The 22134-nt window shown below is 37.1% G+C and overlaps 1 protein-coding gene across 4 annotated transcripts in view; it reads left to right on the top strand.

Moving 5' to 3' along the window:
* The window catches only part of ARMH4 (armadillo like helical domain containing 4), a 200317-nt gene that overhangs the window by 76947 nt on the left and 101236 nt on the right, over window positions 1-22134 (top strand). The gene's annotated exons all lie outside the window — the stretch shown is intronic.

The raw sequence follows: 22134 nt of genomic DNA, 5'->3' as shown, positions 1-22134 counted from the left end.
GAAAGAAAATCAAAATATTTTACTTCAAAACATATTTCTTTGACATATCTTGACATGGCCCTGCAAAGCTGTCCTTTGTGGGAGAAAATGTGCTTCTGTACAGAATCTTCATTAACATAGCTAGATCTTTTTCTTCCAGACCCTCCCAATCCTAAGAGATTAACTAAGATCTGAGTAGGAAACATTTGACATCTATTGTCTCTAAGGGCAGCCAGTATAAGACTTCAAAAGAACTTTGATCTCTACAATCTTTACCTTAATTTTACAGAATGGCTCATGATGAAAGGATTTAGCTTTGTGCATATTTAGTGGTTTTATTTACACTTTCATTTATGTGTAAGAGTAAATTCCCTTTCTAGCCATCCCAAGGTCTTCCTGACCACCTTGGGCGCATGTTCTTAGGCCCTCCTAAGGCCTGTGTCATGGGCCATGTTCACTCATATTTGGTTCAGAATATATCTCTTCAAATATTTTACAGAGTTTAACTCTGTTCATCAACAGAAGGCAGAAAGGATCACAAAAAAATTATAGAAAATGGACTCTAAGAGTCAGGAGAGACTTTAGTTCCATCCTAGAAAAACACTGAATTGGTGTATATGCTTGTGTGTCTTATGTGTATGTGTGTGTGTGTGGGGGGGGGGTTGTGCGGAAGGGTTTGTGTTATAGATTTATGTATATATTTACAGTAGTATGCCGTATAATAAAGTTTTAGTTAGCAACACGCTTCATATGTGACAGTGGTCCCATAAGATTATAATAGGATACTTTTACTGTACCTTTCTAATTTTTACATAGACAAATGCTTACCATTGTGTTACAGTCACCTACAATGTTTGTTCAGTGCAGTAACATGCTATACAGGTTTCTAGCCTAGGAGCAACAGGCTATACTGTATAGCCTATGTGTGTAGTAGGCTACACCATATAGATTTGTGTATGTGCACTCTGTGATGTTTACATGAAGACAAAATTGTCTAATGACACATTTTTCAGAATGTATCCCCATTGTTAAGTGATGTATGACTGTATATTTATAATTTTGTTGACAATTTAGAAAAATGAGTGGGGAGAAACCCAACAATATGGAAAAATTCTAGAGTGGTGAGTAGATGCCATATACACCACACTAGCAATAAGTTATTTTATAGACATGCAATCAACCAAGTCACAGCTCACTGGTTAGATGAATTATTTCTTAAGAATAGCTTTTAACAACTGGAGCAGCTGCTTTTCCATGAAGAAGAAGCAATCAGGTACTCAGCCTCAGGCTAATATGTAGTTTACAGTAAGCTACATATTTCTGTAGAAAGAGATACCATGTCTCTCTTGAGGGTGATGTTCAGATCCTAGGCAAAAGGATTTGTTCTGAATGGTTAATCTGGGCACAGACTCTGGGGTTGAGAATCCCTGTGGGCAGTGGTCCAAGCAGGGCTTTCCACATGTGGTGGCTTTTGTGCAGATGCTGAGGCAAACATGTAGCTTGGAATAATATGTGGGTGGTAGAGATTTCAAAGATATTTTAGATGTTTGCAGAAAATCAAGGCATTTTCAAAGGCACGATTTTTCAATATGAGGATAAACATATATAAGTATTCTTTGGTATAAACATGAGAATTTTATTGCATTGGAGTGCAAACAATTACAGACCTTAAAAATATATAGAATAATGTATGGATAGTGTCAACTGCACTTTATCAAGGTATATTCATAACCATGAAGTTGTTTTGCCATCAGACTACCTCTTAACCTTTAAATGAATGTATATCCCTAAGGGAAAAGATTAGAAGAAGAATGTAATACATCAATTTAAATGGCCTTACAAGATTTAAAAATCATCACACTTGGAAGCATTAAATTAGTCCTGAAAGATTTACGTGGATTTTTCCCTCATTTACTAGGGCCTTTTCTTCTCCAGCCATTCCGCCTCCTTCTACATTGCTTATCTCCAGACACAGTAGTCTACAGAAATTTCTTCTTCTGTTAAAACAGCATAAAAAATCGGCAACATTTTAGCAGGAAAAGGTGATTGTCCAGGTGGGCAGGGGCCTCCAGCAGCTCCCTCTGGATTTTTTCAGTGTGTCTGCTTCACATGGTCTCTGAGGAATCCTGTTTCCTATTAAAACTCTGGCTGAGGAAGAGATGTACATCCTTTCACTTGTTTCAATTGAAATTAACAGAAATTTTTAAAAGACTCAGCTTAAACCTAAGGGAACACAAAGGAAATAAACCCAGAAAGTGAAAGAAACAAAATGAATTAGGTTTGCCAGGTACAGATTTCTCTTTGATCTTACCTTCACTAATGAGTTTCTAGGGCTGGTGGGCCCTGACCCATTCCGTGTTCTGTGTGACAAAGTGTTTTATATTCTGTCCCTAAAGTACTGGAATAATATTTCAGGCACTTTGCCAGGCTTTCTGGCATCTCAGTGCTTGGCTTTTTTTTTTCCTATGTAAAGGGTAAACTTCTCATTTTCCACTCTCCATCCCTGCCCCCACATAGAAGAGGCAAGACCAAGATATAAATTACTCCTAGGGCTCAACACCAAGTAGTAGTGAGTCCTTACCCACTGCATACATACTGTCTGTCCTCTTCATTGGTTGAAGGACACGTGCTTAATTCCTCGGCAAGTGACAATCCAACAACTGTCATGATTAATACCATGTATGTGCCACCCTTCAGAGAAAAACTTATTCTAGTTAAAGGTGTGATTCATTTCCAGACAGTATAGCACTGTTCTCACCATACAAGAAATACACCCATATGATAAAATGATAATTGTCACATTCTATACCAAATAATACTCAGAGCTTCTGTGCTCCATAAATAGGGAGCTATGAAGTTGAGTCCAGGAAAGAAACAGAAACAATTCAGCTCAAACTCATTCTCCTCTATGAAGCCTCCTGGACCACCCAGCCCACACTGATGAGTAGAATAAGTGAATGGAAACTGGCTCTCTCCCAGCACTTTGGGAGGCTGAGGCAGGAGGATTGCTTGAGGCCAGGAGTTTGAGACTAGACAACATAATAAGACTCTCTCTCTCTCTCTCTCTCTCTCTGTGTGTGTGTGTGTATATATGTATATTTGTATGTGTGTGTGTGTGTGTGTATATGTATATTTGTGTGTGTGTGTGTGTGTGTATGTGTGTGTGTATAGATATATATTAATTAGCTGAGTATGTTGGCATGTACCTATAGTCCCAGCTGTTTGGGAGGCTGAGGCAGGAGGATTGTTTGAGCCCAGGAGTTACAGGCTGAAGTGATCTCTGATCACCCCACTGCATTCCAGCTTGGGTGACAGGATGAGATCCAGTCTCTTAAAAACAAAAGTTATACTCATTTGAAACATACATAACATAATTTAATAAAAATTGGATTGTAGTTCTATAAAGGCATTTAAATATTTATTTTGGAGAGGAAGATAAGGTGTTGTTCAGTTTGTTTCTATTCAATCAGCATATACTGAGTACTTATTTGGTGTGAGGCACAATGCTTGATGCTGGGAAGTAGGGCACAAAGATGGTTTAAGGTAAAATCTCTGCCTTCAAGGAGCTAAATGCATGCAAGTATGACAAAACACCGCAAATTATTATGTAAGCCTCATTTTAGATAGGTTGAGTCATGTTTTACATTTTGAAGGGGAAATCTACTTTCATACATATTTTTGCATAGTCAATAATCAGCCTAACCAAGCTATAATTTATTTTTTGAGCGTATGTGGATTTTTATATACAAGTTTTATATATGTTTGCTTAAAGCAAGTCATCCTTTAAGATGACTAAATTGGGCCGGGCGTGGTGGCTTACGCCTATAATCCCAGCACTTTGGGAGGCCGAGGTGGGTGGATCACTAGGTCAAGAGATCGAGACCATCCTGGTCAACATGGTGAAACCCTGTCTCTACTAAAAATACAAAATTTAGCTGGGCATGGTGGTGCAGCCTGTAGTCCCAGCTACTCGGGATGCTGAGATAGGAGAATTGCTTGAACCCAGGAGGCGGAGGTTGCGGTGAGCCGAGATCATGCCATTGCACTCCAGCCTGGGTAATAAGAGCAAAACTCCATCTCAAAAAAAAAAAAAAAAAAGATGACTAAATTGCTGAAGAGAAAGGTATTATTCCAGATGACTCAGAATTTATAGATATAATATAAATATGGCTTTATGTTTCTCTTTACAGCATACTTGAGAAATAGAATAGGATGGCTGTAGTCTAGTTTTCTAGAGGGAAATATATGAAGTTGTCATCTGAATCAAAAGTGAGTTATTTAATGAGCAGATGTTAAGCCAGGCGCAGTGGCTTAAGCCTGTAATCCCAGCTACTCAAGAAGTTGAGGTGGGAGGGTCTCTTGAGCCCAGGAGTTCAAGATGCAGTGAGCTGTAGTTGTGCTACTGCACTCCAGGCTGGGTGACAGAGCGAGACCCTGTCTCTAAAATAAAGGAGCAAGTATTGAACTCTAGAACTTGTAATTATTGCTATCGGGCTCTACCAGTATACCTTTGGGGCAGGATTTATAGAAGATAATGGATAACATACCAATTATATGGGCTCATGGCTGAAAAGGAATTACCATGAGCAGTAAATGTGAAGGTACTTACATAGACTGGTATCTTCAGGTTGTTAACCAGATATAGGTAATGCCATTATCAAGAGCAGAATCTTCACATTTAAAGCAAGTAATACTAAATGAAATAAGAAAATTATTTATTTATTTTTGAAACAGGGTCTCACTCTGTTGCTTAGGCTGAAGCAGAGTGGCACAATCATAGCTCACTGTAGCCTCGGCCTCTGAGGCTCAGACTATCTTCCCACTTCAGCCTCCCGATGATCTGGGACTACAGATGTCCAGCACCCCACCCAGCCAATTTTTGTATTTTTTTGTAAAGACAGGGCTTTACCATGTTGCCCAGCCTCATCTCAAACTCCCGGGCTTAAGCAGTCTGCCTGCCTTGGCTTCCAAAGTGTTGGAATTACAAGTGTGAGCCCCTGTACCCAGCCAAGAAAATATTTAAACAGCTGCCTGAAATGGAAATTGAATCTAAAACATTTTGACAGTGGTGTTGGAAGTGGACTGTCTTGTCTCAAACCTTTTATTTTCTCATGAATGTACCTTTTAAGTATTGTTAAGGCTACAGTGGAGGACATTTTAAATGATTATATTTACTATCATACAGTGAATGGAAAATTTGAAATTTAGTAAAAAGTTTTCAATAAATTTGTATAGATTAATAATGGAGGTTTTAAAAGTCATGGTGATAAGGCATTTAACAAGGAGAGAACTGAATAAATTAACAGACATGCATAAGGTAATATCTCTTTCTTTCAACTTTTATTTTAGGTTTGGGGGTACATGTGCAGGTTTGTTACATGGGTAAATTGTGTGTTGCTGTGGTTTGATATACCAATGAATCTCATCACTCAGGTAGTGAGCATAGCACTTGATAGTTTGTTTTTCAGTCCTCTTCCTCCTCCCACCCTCCACCCTTAAGTAGGCCCCAGTGTCTGTTGTTTCCTTCTTTGAGTCCATATGTACTCAATGTTTAGCTCCCACTTATAAGTGATAACATGTGATATTTGGTTTTCTGTTTCTGTGTTAATTCATTTCGTTTGATGGCCTCTAGGCATCTCCATATTGTGGCCTAGGAAATTATTTTTTGTGACTGTGTAATATTCCATGGTGTATATGTATCACATATTCTTTATCTAGTCTACCATTGTTGGGCGTCTTAGTTGATTCCGTGCTTTTGCTATTTTGAATAGTGCTGCTATGAACATATGAGTGCATGTTCTTTTGGTAGAATTATTTGTTTTCTTTTAGGTGTATATCCAGAAATGGAATTGTTGAATCAAAGGGTAGTTCTGTTTTAAGATTTTTGAGAAATCTTCAAACTGCTTTCCACAGGGGCTGAATTAATTTGCATTCCCACCCACAGTGTACAAGCATTTTCTTTTCTCCATAACCTCACCAGCATCAGTTATTTTTTGACTTTTAATAATAATCATTCTGACTGGTGTGAGATGGTATCTCATTGTGGTTTTGACTTGCATTTATCTAATGATTAGTGATGTTAAGCATTTTTTCATAAGTCTTCTTTTGAGAAGTGTTTGTTCATGTCCTTTGCCCATTTTAATAGGGTTGTTTGTTTTTTGCTTGTTGAATTGTTTAAATTTCTCATAGATTCTGGCTATTAAACCTTTGTTGAATGGATAGTTTGTAATATTTTCTCCACTTCTGTTGGTTGTCTGTTTACCCCCTTGATAGTTTCTTTTGATATGCAGAAGCTCTTAAGTTTAATTAAGATCCACTCATCAATTTTTACTTCTGTTGCAAATGCTTTTGGGGACTTAGTCATAAATTCATTGCCAAGGCCAGTGTCCAGGATAGTATTTTCTAGAGTTTCTTCTAGGATTTTTATGTCTTACATTTAAGTCTTTAATCCATCTTGAGTTAATTTTTGTATATGGTGAAAGTTAGAAGACCAGTTTCAATCTTCTGCATTTGGCTAGCCAGCTATCCCAGCGTCATTTATTGAACAGGGAGTTATTTTTTCATTGCTTGTTATTGTTGATTTTATTGAAGATAAGATGGTTGTAGCTGTTCAGCTTTATTTTTGATTCTCTATTTGGTAATATTTAATAATATTTGAGATTTTATCTAATTTTAAAATACATCCAGATTACAGATTCTCTTATGAGTATTTGAAATTGGATAATTTAAAAATGGAGTTTGAAAAGCAAATAAAAGATCTTACTCAGCTCATTGGACCAACTTACAATGTAGATAATATGGATGATTTTGAATATGGATGCTTTTGAAAAGTACATTATTTGGATTTCAGATTCTGACAGAAAACTAATGGGTCAATAGCAAAATGACTAGATCTTGAGTAAAACATATGCCATAATAAATTAATGGGATTACCAGTTGTCAGAAAAATCTGCAAGGATTGTACTTTCTAGCTTGGTGTATTCCAAATATGGGCTGAAACCCAAGGAATTAATTGCAAGGAATAAGCAAACTTGACAGGTAAGGGTACTCTAGGATAAATAGTAATATCATTCTTGTACTAGGAGTCTACACTTGGGCCAGTAGGAAGATTAGGAACCTGGAATGAAATTTCCACATTAAGCCTGTGTCTTTGTAAGGGGAATAAAATAAAGTAGTTCTAGGTTTGTATCACATCCTGACTTCCCACAGAAGCAAATCTAAATTCTCTCCAGAAAAAATCATGTCCAATAGAGTCCCACAGGTTTCCCACAGATTAGAATCAAGCAAAGTGAGCAATAAAATAAATGTCTTATAATGAAATATCAACAAATTAACAAGGAAATGAACCACCACTATGACTGAGCATCAGCCGAAAAGACAAAGCCAAGCAAGACCGACTTACTCTTTACCCAGGACATTAGATACTAAAACTATCCAGATGTAGATATAAAATGACCGTTTATGAAAGGTTTAAGGAAATAAAAATATCACAAAAATGAGCAAGTAATAAAACAGTATCAAAAATGACCCAGCAGAGTTTTAGAAAGAACCAAATAGAACATTTAGACATGTGAATATAATTGTTGGGGGGAAAAAGCCTCAATGACAGGTTAAATATTCCAAAAGAGAGAATTAATAAACTGGAAGATCAGTTTGAAGACATTATAGAGAGTGTAGCACAAAGAGACAAAATAGGACAACATGAAAGAAAAGTTAAGCTTTATGGAGGGTAGAGTAAGAACTTCTCACTTTTCTAATCAGACTTTTGGCAGGAGAAAATACAATGGAAGAGATATGGAGACAATAGAGAGATACTATTTATAGTGGTAATGGCTGAAAAATTTTCCAAAACTCTGATAAGACATGAATCTGTGGACTTAGGAAACATAAAATGTATCACACAAGATAAATAAACCATCAAAAATATAAATGCAAGCACACCAAAAGATGTACAGGAGTGTTAACAGCAACACTGATTATTTGAAGAAGCAAAAAACTTGAAATGATCTAAAGTCTAACCATCACCAGTAGAATAGACAAATAAGTTATGCTATGTTAATACACTGGAAAACTACATGGCACTAAATATGAATAGATGATTGTTACATGCAGCAATATGGTTGGAGCTTGCAGTGATAGAAACTAGATACTAAGAAATTCATACAATGTAATTCCATTTATAGAAATTTCAAAAACTGGCAAACCTGATCCATGATGTTAGAATTCAGAATAGTGCTTACCCTTGGGGTAATAATGGTGGTATGAAGGGGCCTTCTGGTACAATAGAATGTTGCTTTTTTAAAAAAGAATCTGGGTGATGAATATGCTGGTTCATTTATTTAATGTATTTAATTTACTAAGTTGTACACTTGCGGTTTGCCAACTTTTTGTTTGTATGTTCTACATCAATAAAAAAAATTAAAAACAGAAATTCTCAACAAGTTACTTTGTAATGAAATGAAAGAATAATGAAGACAAAGAGAGAAATTTGAAGATCCAGGTTTAAAGGAAAACAGCCAGAGGAAAAAGACAGATTACCTACAAAGGAACACAATTTAGACTGAGAGCAGACTTAGCAGCAATAGTGGAAATGGAAACCAGAAGACAGGAGAATCTCTTTAATGAGATAAGAGAAATTCATGAATAACCTAAAATTATGTGTCCCTACTTTTAAAGAACAAAGGTAAAAATACTGGCAACAGATTTTAGAAAAGAACTTATGAAGGCGTTGCATTTAAGGAAGAAGAAAGATAATTCTAGAAGGAGGTACTGAGATACAAGAAGAAATAGTGAACAAATAAACTGGCAAATATGTACATAAATCATAAGTACTCTGTATAAAATATAATGATTTCTAATTTACAGAGTAAGAAGAGAGGACAGAGCTAAAGTAGTGGACAACAATATTTAATTGCGAAGATATAGTCAGGATTAAAGGGCTCTAAAGGCCTTATTTGAGTGCTAAGATAGTGATTAAGTTCAGTCTTTGGTCAGTTAAATATGCATGGTAAAATATAGGAGTAACAGCTGAAAAAAAATGCAGTAGGCAATAAAATGTATAATTTATAAACCTGTAGTGGGGGAAAATAGAATAAGAAAAAAAAAGTCAAGAAAAAAGAAAAATGAAGCACAGATAAAGTGGAAAAAATAAAGTAACAAACATGAATATATCAGTAATGACAATAAATACAAGTGGGCTAATTATGATGTTAGCCAGAGGTTTCTTGTTGCATCCTTTATCTGTATTATGGAGTGAATTGTGTCCGTAGAAAATTTATGTGTTGAAGACTTAATCACCAATGTGATTGTATTTGGAGATAGGGTCTGTAAAGGGATAATTAAGTTATATGAGGTCGTAAGAGTGGGGCTAAATCCAATAGGACTGGTGTCCTTATAAAAAGAGAAAGAGGGCTGAGGGTGGTAGCTAATGCCTGTAATCACAGAACATTAGTGGTGCAAAGACAGAAGGATTGCTTGAGACCAGGAGTTTGAGACCAGCCTAGTTACCATAGTGAGACTCTAATCCCTACAGAAAATGAAAAAAATTAGCTGGGCATAGTGGCATGCACCTGTAGTCCTGGCAACTTGGGAGCCTGAGGTGGTAGGATTGCTTGAGCCCAGGAGTTCAAGACTGCAGTGAGCTGATTGTGTGATTGTGTGACTGCACTCCAGCTTGGGTGACAGAGTGAGACCATCTCTAACAACAACAACAATAACAATAAAGACAGAAGGATTGCTTGAGACCAGGAGTTTGAGACCAGCCTAGTTACCATAGTGAGACTCTAATCCCTACAGAAAATGAAAAAAATTAGCTGGGCATAGTGGCATGCACCTGTAGTCCTACCCACTTGGGAGCCTGAGGTGGTAGGATTGCTTGAGCCCAGGAGTTCAAGACTGCAGTGAGCTGATTGTGTGATTGTGTGACTGCACTCCAGCTTGGGTGACAGAGTGAGACCATCTCTAACAACAACAACAATAACAATAAAGAAATAAAAAATTTAAAAAAATACAGAAGGAAGGAGAAAAAGAGACACTAGAGAGTTCTCTGTGAGAGAGGAAATGTCATATAAAGGCACAGCAAGAAGGTGACCGTCTGTAAGCCAGGAAGAGAGGCCTTACCAGAAACCCACCTGGCTGGTGCCTTGATCTTGGACTTCCAACCTTCAGAACTGTGAGAAAATAAATTTCTGTTGTTTAAGCCATTTAATTTTTGGCATTTTTAAATGACAGTCCAAGTCACCTAACACCATTAAATTGTCCTTTCTTAGTTTGCTGAAAGCTTAGATTTTGTTGTTTTTCTTTTGGTTTTGGACATTGTGTAGATGTTGGATTTTTATCAAATGCTTTTACTGCATTGATATTTCTGTACCTTTTAAGATGATATGGTTTTCTTTTTTAGGCTGTTACTATATTGAATTATACTCATTGGTTTTTGAATCCTAAAACAGCTTTATATTATATATTATTATTCTTATATATTGTATTTAATTTGCTAAAATCTTCAAACAAAAAAAAAATAAGACAAAAGCATCCTTTGAAATATATAAAATACTGTTCTCAACTGTTAGCAAATATGTTATCTTCAATCACACATGAAATATTTATAAAAATTGGCCATAAACCAGTACATTAAAAAAATCTTCACTGGGCATGGTGGCTCATGCCTATTATCCCAGCACTTTGGGAGGCCAAGGCAGGTGGATGATCTGAGGTCAGGAGTTCAGGACCACCCTGACCAATATGGTGAAACTCTGTCTCTACTAAAAATGAGCCAGGTGTAGTGGTATGTGACTTTAATACAAAAAATTAGCTGGGTGTTGGTGGTGTTTGCCTGTAATTACAATGACTCAGGAGGCTGAGGCAGGAGAATCACTTGCACCTGGGAGGTGGAGGTTGCAATGAGCCAAGATGGCACCACTGCACTCCAGCCTGGGTGACAGAGTGAAACTCCATCTCAAAAAAAACAAAAACAAAAACAAAAACAAACTCAACAAATTTTAAAGAATTGATATCATGCAGGTTGTATTCTCCAATGGTTGTGCAATTAGGTTAGACATTCACAATAAAAATTGCCCCATACTTTTGAAAATGAAAAAAGAAACACTTCTAAATAACTTGTGGATCAAAGAAGAAATTATAATAGAAAATAAAAATATTTGGAACTGACTCTGAGAAAATATATCAGACTTGTGGAGTGAAGATGAAAGATTATCTAATGCAAAATTTTTAAAACTTTATATATATATATAATAATTGTACTTTAGGTTCTGGGGTACACGTGCAGATCATGCAGGATTCTTGCATAGGTACATACATGGCAAGGTGTTTTGTTGCCTCCATCCCCCTGTCACCTATATCTGGCATTTCTCCCCGTGTTATCCATCCCCAACCTCCCTACCTGCTGGTGTCCCTCCACTAGTCCCCCCCAACAGACCCCAGTGTGTGATGCTCCCCTCCCTGTGTCATGTTTTCTCATTGTTCAACACCCACCTATGAGTGAGAACAGGCGGTATTTGATTTTCTGTTCTGTGTCAGTTTGCTGAGAACTATGGTTTCCAGATTCATCCATGTCCCTACAAAGGACACAAACTCATCATTTTTTATGGCTGCATAGTATTCCATGGTGTACATGTGCCACATTTCCTTGTCTGGTCTATCATCAACGGGTATTTGGGTTGGTTCCAGGTCTTTGCTATTGTAAACAGTGACACTATGAACATACATGTGCATGTGTCTTTATAATAGAACGATTTATAATCCTTTGGATATATACCCAGTAATGGAATTGCTAGGCCAAATGGAATTTTGATTTCTGGATCCTTGAGGAAGTGCCACACTCTCTTCCACAATGGTTGAACTAATTTGCACTTTCACCAACAGTATAAAAGTGTTCCTATTTCTCCACATCCTCTTCAGCATCTGTTGTTTCCAGATTTTTTAATGATCGCCATTCTAACTGGCGTGAGATGGTATCTTAATGTGGTTTTGATTTGCATTTCTCCAATGACCAATGATGATGAGCATTTTTTCATATGTTTGTTGGCCTCATATATGTCTTCTTTTGAAAAGTGTCTGTACATGTCCTTCACCCACTTTTGAATGGGTTTGTTTGTTTTCTTGTAAATCTGTTTTAGTTCTTTGTAGATTCTGGATATTAGCCCTTTGTCAGATGGGTAGATTGCAAAACTTTTTTCCCATTCTGTTGGTTGCCAGTTCACTGTAATGATTGTTTCTTTTGCTGTACAGAAGCTCTGGAGTGTAATTAGATTTCATTTGTCTATTTTGACTTTTGTTGCCAATCCTTTTGGTGTTTTAGTCATGAAGTCCTTGCCTATGCCTGTGTCCTGAATGGTTTTGCCTAGGTCTTCTTCTAAGGTTTTTATGGTGTTAGGTCTTATGTTTAAGTCTTTAATCCATCTAGAGTTAATTTTAGTGTAAGGTGTCAGAAAGGGGTCCAGTTTCTACTTTCTGCACATGGCTAGCCAGTTTTCCCAAAACCATTTATTAAACAGGGAATCCTTTCCACATTGCTTGTTTTTGTCAGGTTTGTTAAAGATCAGATGGTTGTAGATGTGTGGCATTGCCTCCAAGGCCTCTGTTCTGTTCCATTGGTCTGTATCTCTGTTGTGGTACCGTAATCAAAACAACCAGTACCATGCTGTTGTGATTACTGTAGCCTTGTAGTATAGTTTGAAGTCAGGTAGTGTGATGCTTCCAGCTTTGTTCTTTTTGCTTAGGATTGTCTTGGCTATGCGGGCTCTCTTTTGGCTTCATATGAAGTTTAAGGTGTTTTTTTCCAGTTCTGTGAAGAGGGTGATAGGTAGCTTGAGGGGGATAGCATTGAATGTATAAATTACTTTGGGCAGTATGACCATTTTCACAATACTAATTCTTCCTAACCATGAGCATAAAATGTTTTTCCTTCTGTTTGTGACCTTTCTTATTTCCTTGAGCAGTGGTTCGTAGTTCTCCTTGAAGAGGTTGTTTACATCCTGTGTTAGTTGTATTCCTAGGTATTTTATTCTTTTTGTAACAATTGTGAATGGGAGTTTGCTCTTGATTTGAGTCTCTTTTAATCTGTTATTGGTGTATAGGAATGCTTGTGATTTTTGCACATTGATCTTGTATCCTGAGACTTTGCTGAAGTTGCTTATCAGTTTCAGGAGATTTTGGGCTGAGACGATAGGGTCTTCTAAATATACAATCATTGTCATCTGCAAATAGAGACAGTTTGATTTCCTCCTTTCCTAATTGAATATCTGTTATTTCTTTTTCTTACCCAATTGCTCTGGCTAGAACTTGCAATACTATATTGAATAGGAGTGGTGAGAGAGGGTATATTTGTCTAGTCCCAGATTTCAAAGGGAATGCTTCTAGTTTTTGCCCATTCAGTAAGATATTGGCTGTGGGTTTGTCATAAATAGCTTTTATTATTTTGAGATATGTTTCTTGGATACTTAGTTTATTGAGAGTTTTTAGCATACAGGGATGTTGAATTTTGTTGAAGGCCTTCTCTATATCTATTGAGATAATCATGTTTTTTTTCTTTGGTTCTGTTTATGTGGTGGATTATGTTTATAGACTTGCGTATGTTGAACCAGCCTTGCATCCCCCAGATGAAGGCTACTTGATCGTGATGGATTAGCTTTTTGATGGGCTGTTGCAATCAGTTTGCCATTGTTTTATTGAAGATTTTTGCATCTATGTTCATCATGGATATTAGCCTAAAGTTTTCTTTTTTTGTTGAGTCTTTGCTGGGTTTTGGTGTCAGGATGATGTTGGTCTCATAAAATGATTTGGGAAGGATTCCCTCTTTTTGGATTATTTGGAATAGTTTCAGAAGGAATGGTACCAGCCCCTCTTTGTATGTCTGGTAGAATTCCACTCTGAACCCATCTGGACCTGGACTATTTTTGGTTGGCAAGCTATTAATTGCTGCCTCAACTTCTGCCCTTGTTATTGGTCTATTCAGGGTTTCAACTTCTTCCTGGAATAGGCTTGGGAGGGTACAAGTATCCACGAATTTATTCATTTCTTCCAGGTTTACTGGTTTATATGCGTAGAGTCGTTTGTAATGATCTCGGATGGTGGTTTGTATTTCTGTGGAATCTGCGGTGATATCCCCTTTATCGTTTTTTATTGCATCTATTTGGTTGTTCTCTCTTTTCTTTTTTTATTAATCTGGCTAGTGGTCTATTTTGTTGATCTTTTCAAAACACCAGCTCCTGGGTTTATTGATTTTTTTTGAGGTGTTTTTTGTTTCTATCTCCTTCAGTTCTGTTCTGATCTTAGTTATTTCTTGTCTTCTGCTAGGTTTTGAGTTTTTTTGATCTTGCTCCTCTAACTCTTTCAATTTTGATGATAGGGTGTTGATTTTAGATCTTTCCTTGCTTCTCATGTGGGCATTTATTGCTGTAACTTTTCAAATGGGAAATTTTTAACCTTTAGAAAGCTGCCTCAGTGAGTTTATTCACTTTAAAAAATAAAGTTTCTATTTTTGTATAACATGGTGACTATAGTTAATAACAATATATTGTATTCTTGATAAATGCTGAGAGTGGATGTTAAGTGTCCTCACCACAAAAAAATAACTATGTGAAGTAATTCATATGTTAGTTACGTTTAGTCATTCTGCAATACATATATACTTCAAAACATCATGTTGTACATGATAAATTCATACAATTATCAGTTAAAAAAATAAAAAGCTCCTATTAGAAAATAGGAAAGGCTGAAAATGAATGAGCTAAGTAACTTTCGCCTTAAGATCTATTGATATGGTTGGGCTCTGTGTCCCTACCCAAATGTCATCTTGAGTTGTAATCCCCCATGTATTGAGGTGGGGACTTAGTGGGAGGTGATTGGATCATGGGGGTGGTTTTCCTGTGCTGTTATAGTGTATTCTCATTAGATCTGATGGTTTTATAATGTTTGACAGTTCCTCCTTCACACTCACTCACCCTCACTCTGTCTCCTGCCATCTTCTGAATAAGGCGGCTGCTTTCTCTTCCACCACCACTGTAAGTTTTCTGAAGCCTCCCTAGCCAGGCAGTACTGTGAGTCAATTAAATCTCCTTTGTTTATAAATTACCCAATCTCAGGTAATACCTTTATAGCAGTGTGAGAATGGACTAATACAGCTATAAAAACAAAGTAGAAGAAACCCAAAGAAAATAGAATGAAATAATAAAAGTAAGATTTCTTTATTTTGTTTTTAAATTGCATTAATCTAGAACAACTTAATAAACTTTTGTTAAAATTTATATGAAAGAGCAAAAGGCCAAGAAGTACCCAATGTACTCCTAAAGAAGAAAAAGAAATTGAAAAAGGTGTCTGTTAATATCCTAACAGATATTAAGACTTAGAAAGCTCTTTCTATATCTTTATGTATTTGGACAATGGGGACATGGAGAAGAATAATCGAAGTGGCCAGAGGAGCAGAATAGGCATGGAAACACACTGCTATAGAGGGTCCTTGACATGTGATGGAAATTGTACTGCAGAATGATGGGGAAAGCATTTAAAACAAACAAAATGTTCTGGGACAATTTGTTGTCTATATGAAAAAATTATATTGACTTGGAAGCTACATGCTATACAAAAATCAGTTCTATGTGGTTTAAAAGCAGATGTGATAGACAAAACTGAAATGGACTAAAATTATAGAATATTTTTCTGACCTTACAATAAAGTCTTTTTTAGGTATGACACAAAAATTGCTAATGATAAAAATACCAATAAATTCAATGACATGAAAGCTAAAACCTTTTATAAAAAGATGCTAGGAAGAAAGTGAAAATACAGCTTCTAAAATTAGCAAAGACATTTGTAATCCATATAACTGATAAAGGATTGATGTCCAGGTTAGAAAGGACTCTAAAAGAATTAGCAGAAAAATGACAGCTCAATAGAAAGATGAGTGAAAGACATGAGTGGGCATCTCACACAGATACTGAAAAGATACACAACCTCAGTCATCAAGAAAGTGCAAATGACATCTGGAGTGACATCATATTATACACACTGGATTGAAAAGAAATTTTCGACAATGCCAAAGGTCGATGAAGATGTGGAGCCAGGGACATTTATTTAGATATTAGGATGTTGAACACTTGTATTCCTTTTGACCTACCAATTCCACTTTTAGGACTGTATCCTAGAGAAACCCTTGAACAAATATACTAGAGAGCATATGTGACTCTTCAAGCAGCACTATTCATAACAGCAAAATCAAAATTAGCAATGACCAGATATCCCAAATGTTCCTTGACATGGGGATAGTGACATATATGCATAATGAATACCATATATCAGTGAAAATTAATAAACTAGTCTTTTGTACAACAAGATGTGTGCAACTTAAAACCATAATTTTGAATGGAAAGAAAGTCCCCAAATACAGCATTCAGTAACTTTGTATGGCTTTAAGGGGAAGAAGGACATTAAGATAAGAGGAATATGCAGATAGATAGATAGATGCAACAGTATTAATAACATACTAGTTCTTAAATTGACTACTGAGTTCTCTGGGGTTCATTTCACTATAAAGTTTAATAAGATAAATATGATATATGTACATAGTTTAATATTTATCTCATATTACATGATGAAAATATAAAAGCACTTGGCAGGAATATTTCCATTTTAGAAATGTAATGAAATTCTATATATTCTAAGTCAGCTTAATATTGTGAATTACTGGATTTTGTGGTAGTTATTTCAGAAAATTCTGGTATCCCTTAGAACCTTCTGATCCTGGAGAGCCATCTGCTGGAGAGTCACTTCATATCCTCAAGACAAGTTTAATATTTTCTTTCTGGTTTTTATGTTTTGCACCTGATTTGAGGCCCAAGTTAAAAAACAAATCTGGAAATAAGAGCAGTGTCATTTCTAGGGCTTCAGTTACTCTTTATAGGTGAAAACAATGGCTTTTGATTATTACTGGCATAAGAGTTCCCAGGAAAACGTATGCCTGCAAAGGTTTTGCCTTTGATGTGTCAGAGCCATTCCTTTCATAGGAGAAGTGGGAGAAAGACTAATATGTGCTCAGCCCATGCCTGGTGAAACTACCCTGTTTCTTTTCAAGGTATTCTTCTTCTTTTTCACATGGGCTAATTTGTTTACCTTAGATTTAATTTTAAACATAGTAAAGGGAAGAAAAAGCCACTAAAAAGAGAAATTTGACATGAATTTCTCTTAAACTCATGAATAAATAAACAAAAGGTGATGATTCAGATTAATCGTTGCTATTCCAAAAAGGCAGAAAATACAGGTGAGATCATATTCTCCTTCTAAGTCAAGGATAGACAGCAGATGTTGGGGAACAGGTGCTCCTGCTCTGGTTCTTCCTGCTGTCATTGTTGGGATGACACATTCTCAACTAAGGTTTTTTCCACCTTTGATGCATTAGTAACAGCCTGGAAGTGCTAGCTACTTTTGTACCTTCCGGAGATCAAAAATGTCAAAGCTGTGATAAAGATGCAGTTAGAGAAACTGAGCATCTTTGCTGGGAACTGCCTCTTAAACAACACATGGACTTTGTAGCAGAGTGAGATTTCTCAAATTACTCGGGTTGATAAGGGCAAAATTTCTCCCACATCTTTTATTAATTTTGTTGAGAGTTAACCTATGGCCCTGGTCCTGAACAAAATGAAAACTCTCAATTTTGGTAACCCTAGGCAGCAATATTTGCAATGAATAAAGAAAACAGGTCTGATCTAGAGAGGCAAAAATTCTGTGTTTGCACAAGCTCATTTAAGCCTCTGCTGTGGTATTTGAGAATCTAAGGTAGTTTTTTTTTGTTTGTTTGTGTTTTTTTTTTTTTCACCCACCAAGTAGCCTGTAAGTAAAACAAAACTTACAAAGCTTGTTCCCTGTTAGCTAACAATGTAAGTTTGGAGAATAAACCCTGAAAAGCTGTTTGAGTCCCTCGGAAGGAAAGCCCCATGTAAGTACAAAGTATTGTTGTGGGCTTTGAAACAGCCATTAAGAGATTGTCAGAGATCTGCCAGACAGATAAAGTTGGCTTAGAGAGGGTACCGTGTAGACATACATCGTCTTCCTGCCACTTGCAATAGGACATTTATCTATTTGAGCTGTGAACACAATTTAGTATCACTAACCGTCTCTTGGCCATGTGGCACTATTCTCTGACATTTCAGTTTAATGATTCTTAGTTTTATTCTTAACTGTTTCAGTTCACCTCAAGCACAGCAGGCAGAAATTGTACCATGTCCCAGACTCTGATGTATGCTGAACCATCTATTGTCTGAACACCTAAGTTTGGGTTTTGGCTGACATCTCATCCAGGTTTTTCACTATTGTTAAGTGTCAGAATTCTTGACAGTGGACATGCTAGCAGGAGCATCAGATTAATCCCAAGCGACTTGATCTCAGTAAAGATACTATAGAAAAATCCATTAGCTGCATGGCAAGGAGCCCAACATTCCTGTCTGTGCATGCTGGACTCAGTGGGACACATCTTCTAAGGAGATGCTGGTTCAACAAGAGTGCAAAGGGAATTTTTCATAACGTGTAACATGTGTTTGGAACAGTGCAGTTTGTTGGGAGGATTTTAACTGTCAAGAGAGATGGTTGCTTAGAAACCATTCTTCCTGCCCCTTTGCTGCTAGGGTCACCGTTAGTGTTTGGTGTTATGACGTAATCAGTGCTATGTCACCTTGGGAGAAAGAAGTGTCAGTTATGAGGATGAATTTTCCAATTCAAGGTAACATGACTAGAAGGAACTTTTCAGGCTGAACTCTCTGAATCTTCCTTTCCTGAATTGCAGTGTCTTTTTAGAGATTGTCAGAACAAATGCAACTTTACATTTTTGAGCATTATCACTGGTTATTGACAGGACGTGTATCTGCTATGCATAGTTAACCAAGATCAATATTTTTTTTCTTTTAGAGGTTCAGTTTTCTTTCTCTATGCTATCTTTATGTAGAATAATTGTGTGTGTCGTTTACCTTGACCTCATGCTTATTTGGGGTTCAGATGAATGAAAATACAATTTGGGGTTTATTTAAACAAAATTGTAAAACTCAGACATTACCCTCTAACCTTTAAATATAACTTGGTGGTGTTATATGATTGAGTTCCTTAATTTTAGCTCTTGGGCCAGGAATCCTGTTATTTTCAGCATAGTTTTATTTGCTGAATATTTATGGCATGTCATTGTTCGTTGTGTTAAGAGAGATGTTCATGACATAATTATTTATCTTGGGTGTAACTAATTGAAAGACTGGCTGAAATACAGATGACTCTTCAGTTTTTATGAATAGAAGATGAACTCTGGTTTTACATCGGTTGGTCTTGTATGCTGCCTTTGTGGTTGCAAGAGTATTCAGAGGAATGTATCGCTGATTGTTTATTAAGTGTTACTCTGTGTTTCCTTGGATCTGGGCTTAAAAAAACTGCATCTATCTTATTATTTATGCATTTATTCATTCAAAACATACTTATTGAGCACCTTTGATTGCCAAGTACTGTACTGGTCATTGGTGATACAACAGTGGACAAGACCATCTTTCCCTTATTTGATAGTTTTCCACCTTTCTAGTCCAAGTTACTATAACATACATTATTTTGCTAATTCGAAGAAAGGTGATAATATCTTTTTTGTTACTGATCTGTAATAGTAGTTAGGTTCTATTGGTAATTGAAACAGGGTACAGGTGACATACAATTAATTATGCTTAATGACTGTAAAATAATTGTAGGCTCCTAAAAAAACCATTTTCTGGCAGAAAAATATTATGAGAGAATAAGGTCGACTAAAAGAGAAACCTCATTCTAATAAGGCTGACTTCCTCCTATTTTCTGCACACAGTCACCAAAACTTTATTTTTCGATGGCTGTCTTCTCAGGCTAGCTCCATGATTTTGTAACTATTAAAAGGACAACTAATAAATTTTATAAGTTGCTTTGTACAGAAGGGTGAAGCTGGTAGTACAAGAAGAAAGCTTTTCTTTTGTATCTCACATGTAAATGAGGGACCTTCCTTACTTTCCCATAGTATAAATTGTATACTACTCAGTAAGAAGTTTCTAAAGAGAGTACTTCTAGGTTTTATTGTCTGACTCAGAGGAAGGCATCTCATGTTAAACATTTCAGGGCAGGGAGGAGGAGAAGGCATTCTATCAAGGTGAGTGAGTGTGGGAGAGTTTATGAGACATGTTGACCCCAGTAGTTTCCTCCAAGTCACATTATAAAGGTAGCAGCCTTCTTGTTGGGCTAGGCTTGCTTTCATGCAGTCCTCTCTTTGGGATAATAGGATGGAATAAAGTGACTTTGGAGATTCCTTTCAGTTTTTAGGATTCTATACTTTAAAGAGAAGGGATTGGCTGAAGATGTTGAGGACCGAGTAGAAGTTGTCTTTGGTGGATGGTAACGGTCAGAGAACAGTGATCTAGGAGACCAGGATTATATAGGCACAGTTGTTTTGTTAATCCAAACCTCTTAGGTTTGTGGGAAGCAAAGGACACTAAAATTAATTTTATAATGCTTCAAAAATAAAGAAAAAAATGGGGTCAGGTACAGTGGCTCACAGCTGTAATTCCAGTACTTTGGGAGGCTGAGGCAGGAGGATCACTTGAGACCAGGAAGCTGAGGCTGTAGTGAGCCATGTACACATCACTGTACTCCAGCCTGGGTGACAGAGCAAGACTCCATCTAAAAAAAAATGCTCTTTTTAGACAATTCCTGTCTATAGGAGGAAGGTCCACAAAGTCTTTAAATAGGGGTTTTTTTAAGAATATAAATTTATTTCCTCATAGTTCTGGAGGCTGAGAAGTCCAAGACCAAGATGCCAGTATCTGGCGAGGGTCTTCTTGCTGCATCTTCATGTGGCAGAAGAGCAGAAGAGCAGAAGAGCATGAGCCCACTCCCACAGCCCTTTTTATAAGGGCACCAATCTATTAATTTTCAAACATGGATTTTGGGGGATACATGCAGACCATAGTAGGGAGGATCCTTCCTGCCTCTTCCAGCTTCTGGTGGCTCAAAGATTCCTCAGCTTGTGGCTGCATCACTCCAGCATCTGGCTCCCTCTCCAGAAGACTTTCTGTTTGCCTCTGTGTCTGTATCTCAGTCTTTCTCTGCTTTATTCTTATAAGGACTTTTTTTCATTGTACTTAAGGTCCACCAAGAGAATCCAATACTATTTTATCTCAAAATCTTTAATTACTTGTACTTGAAAAGATTCTTTTACCAAATGAGGTCCCATTTGCAGGTTCTAGGGGACCCAGCTGTGGGTTTATCTCTTTGGGGCCCCTGTTCCACCCACTGCTTTCTCCAAAACACATCTCAAGTCTGTCCGTTTTTCCCCCTTCACTGCACTACCATGATTCTTCTCTCCTGGCACTCCTGCCATCAGCCTCTCCTGCTTTCATTTCTCTACCCCATAACCCATTTGCCACACAGTCTAAGGGATCTTTTAAAACCCTGTGCCAAACCATGTATCCCTGCCCACAGCCCTCCAGTGCCTTCTGTTACCTGTGCAGAGCTGGTCTCCTGCTGAGAATTTACATCTTCACCCAAATGTCACCACCCTGAGGTGAGCTTCCAGTGATTTGGAGCTCATGTGCTCACGCCACTCTTTCACCACGCAGCCCAGCAGGTCACCAGGTTTCATTTATTCTCAGCATTTATTACAACTTGAAAGCATATTCTCTCTCTCTCTCTCTCTCTCTCGTTCATTCACCCATCCCTCCTTCAACCCACCTACCTACCCATCCATTTGTGAAATTAAAGAACAGAATTCTTCTTTGTGAGGAATATCATTAACATATTTTAAAACAGTTCCATCACCTGACCTCCTCTCTGCACCCTCTGCCCCTTTTTCTCTTCTAATAATGGTGGGTTCTTCATGTCCATGGTCTCTGGGCTTTTCACAATCCTCACTGCTGTTTCCTATCATGTTACCTGGCAGGGCAAGCAAAACAAATTAAGATTTTGTTTTTCCTCTGGTTAAAATCTCCAAATAAAGTTGTAAAAAAAAACTCAAATAATTTTAGGAGTGTCATTTTTACATAAGAAATGACATGCTAGAGTTTCTACTTATGGATTGAGTATTACCTCACTGAAGACAAAGGTTAAGATTTTTGGCAGTGAACTTCCTTAGATGTCAGACCATTGCTTGTGGGCCATGCA

The sequence above is a fragment of the Callithrix jacchus genome, chromosome 8 (assembly GCF_049354715.1).
Source record: "Callithrix jacchus isolate 240 chromosome 8, calJac240_pri, whole genome shotgun sequence".
Taxonomy (NCBI): domain Eukaryota; kingdom Metazoa; phylum Chordata; class Mammalia; order Primates; family Cebidae; genus Callithrix; species Callithrix jacchus.
Note: the sequence above shows the minus strand (reverse complement) of the source record. Positions and strands in the feature narration are given on the sequence as shown.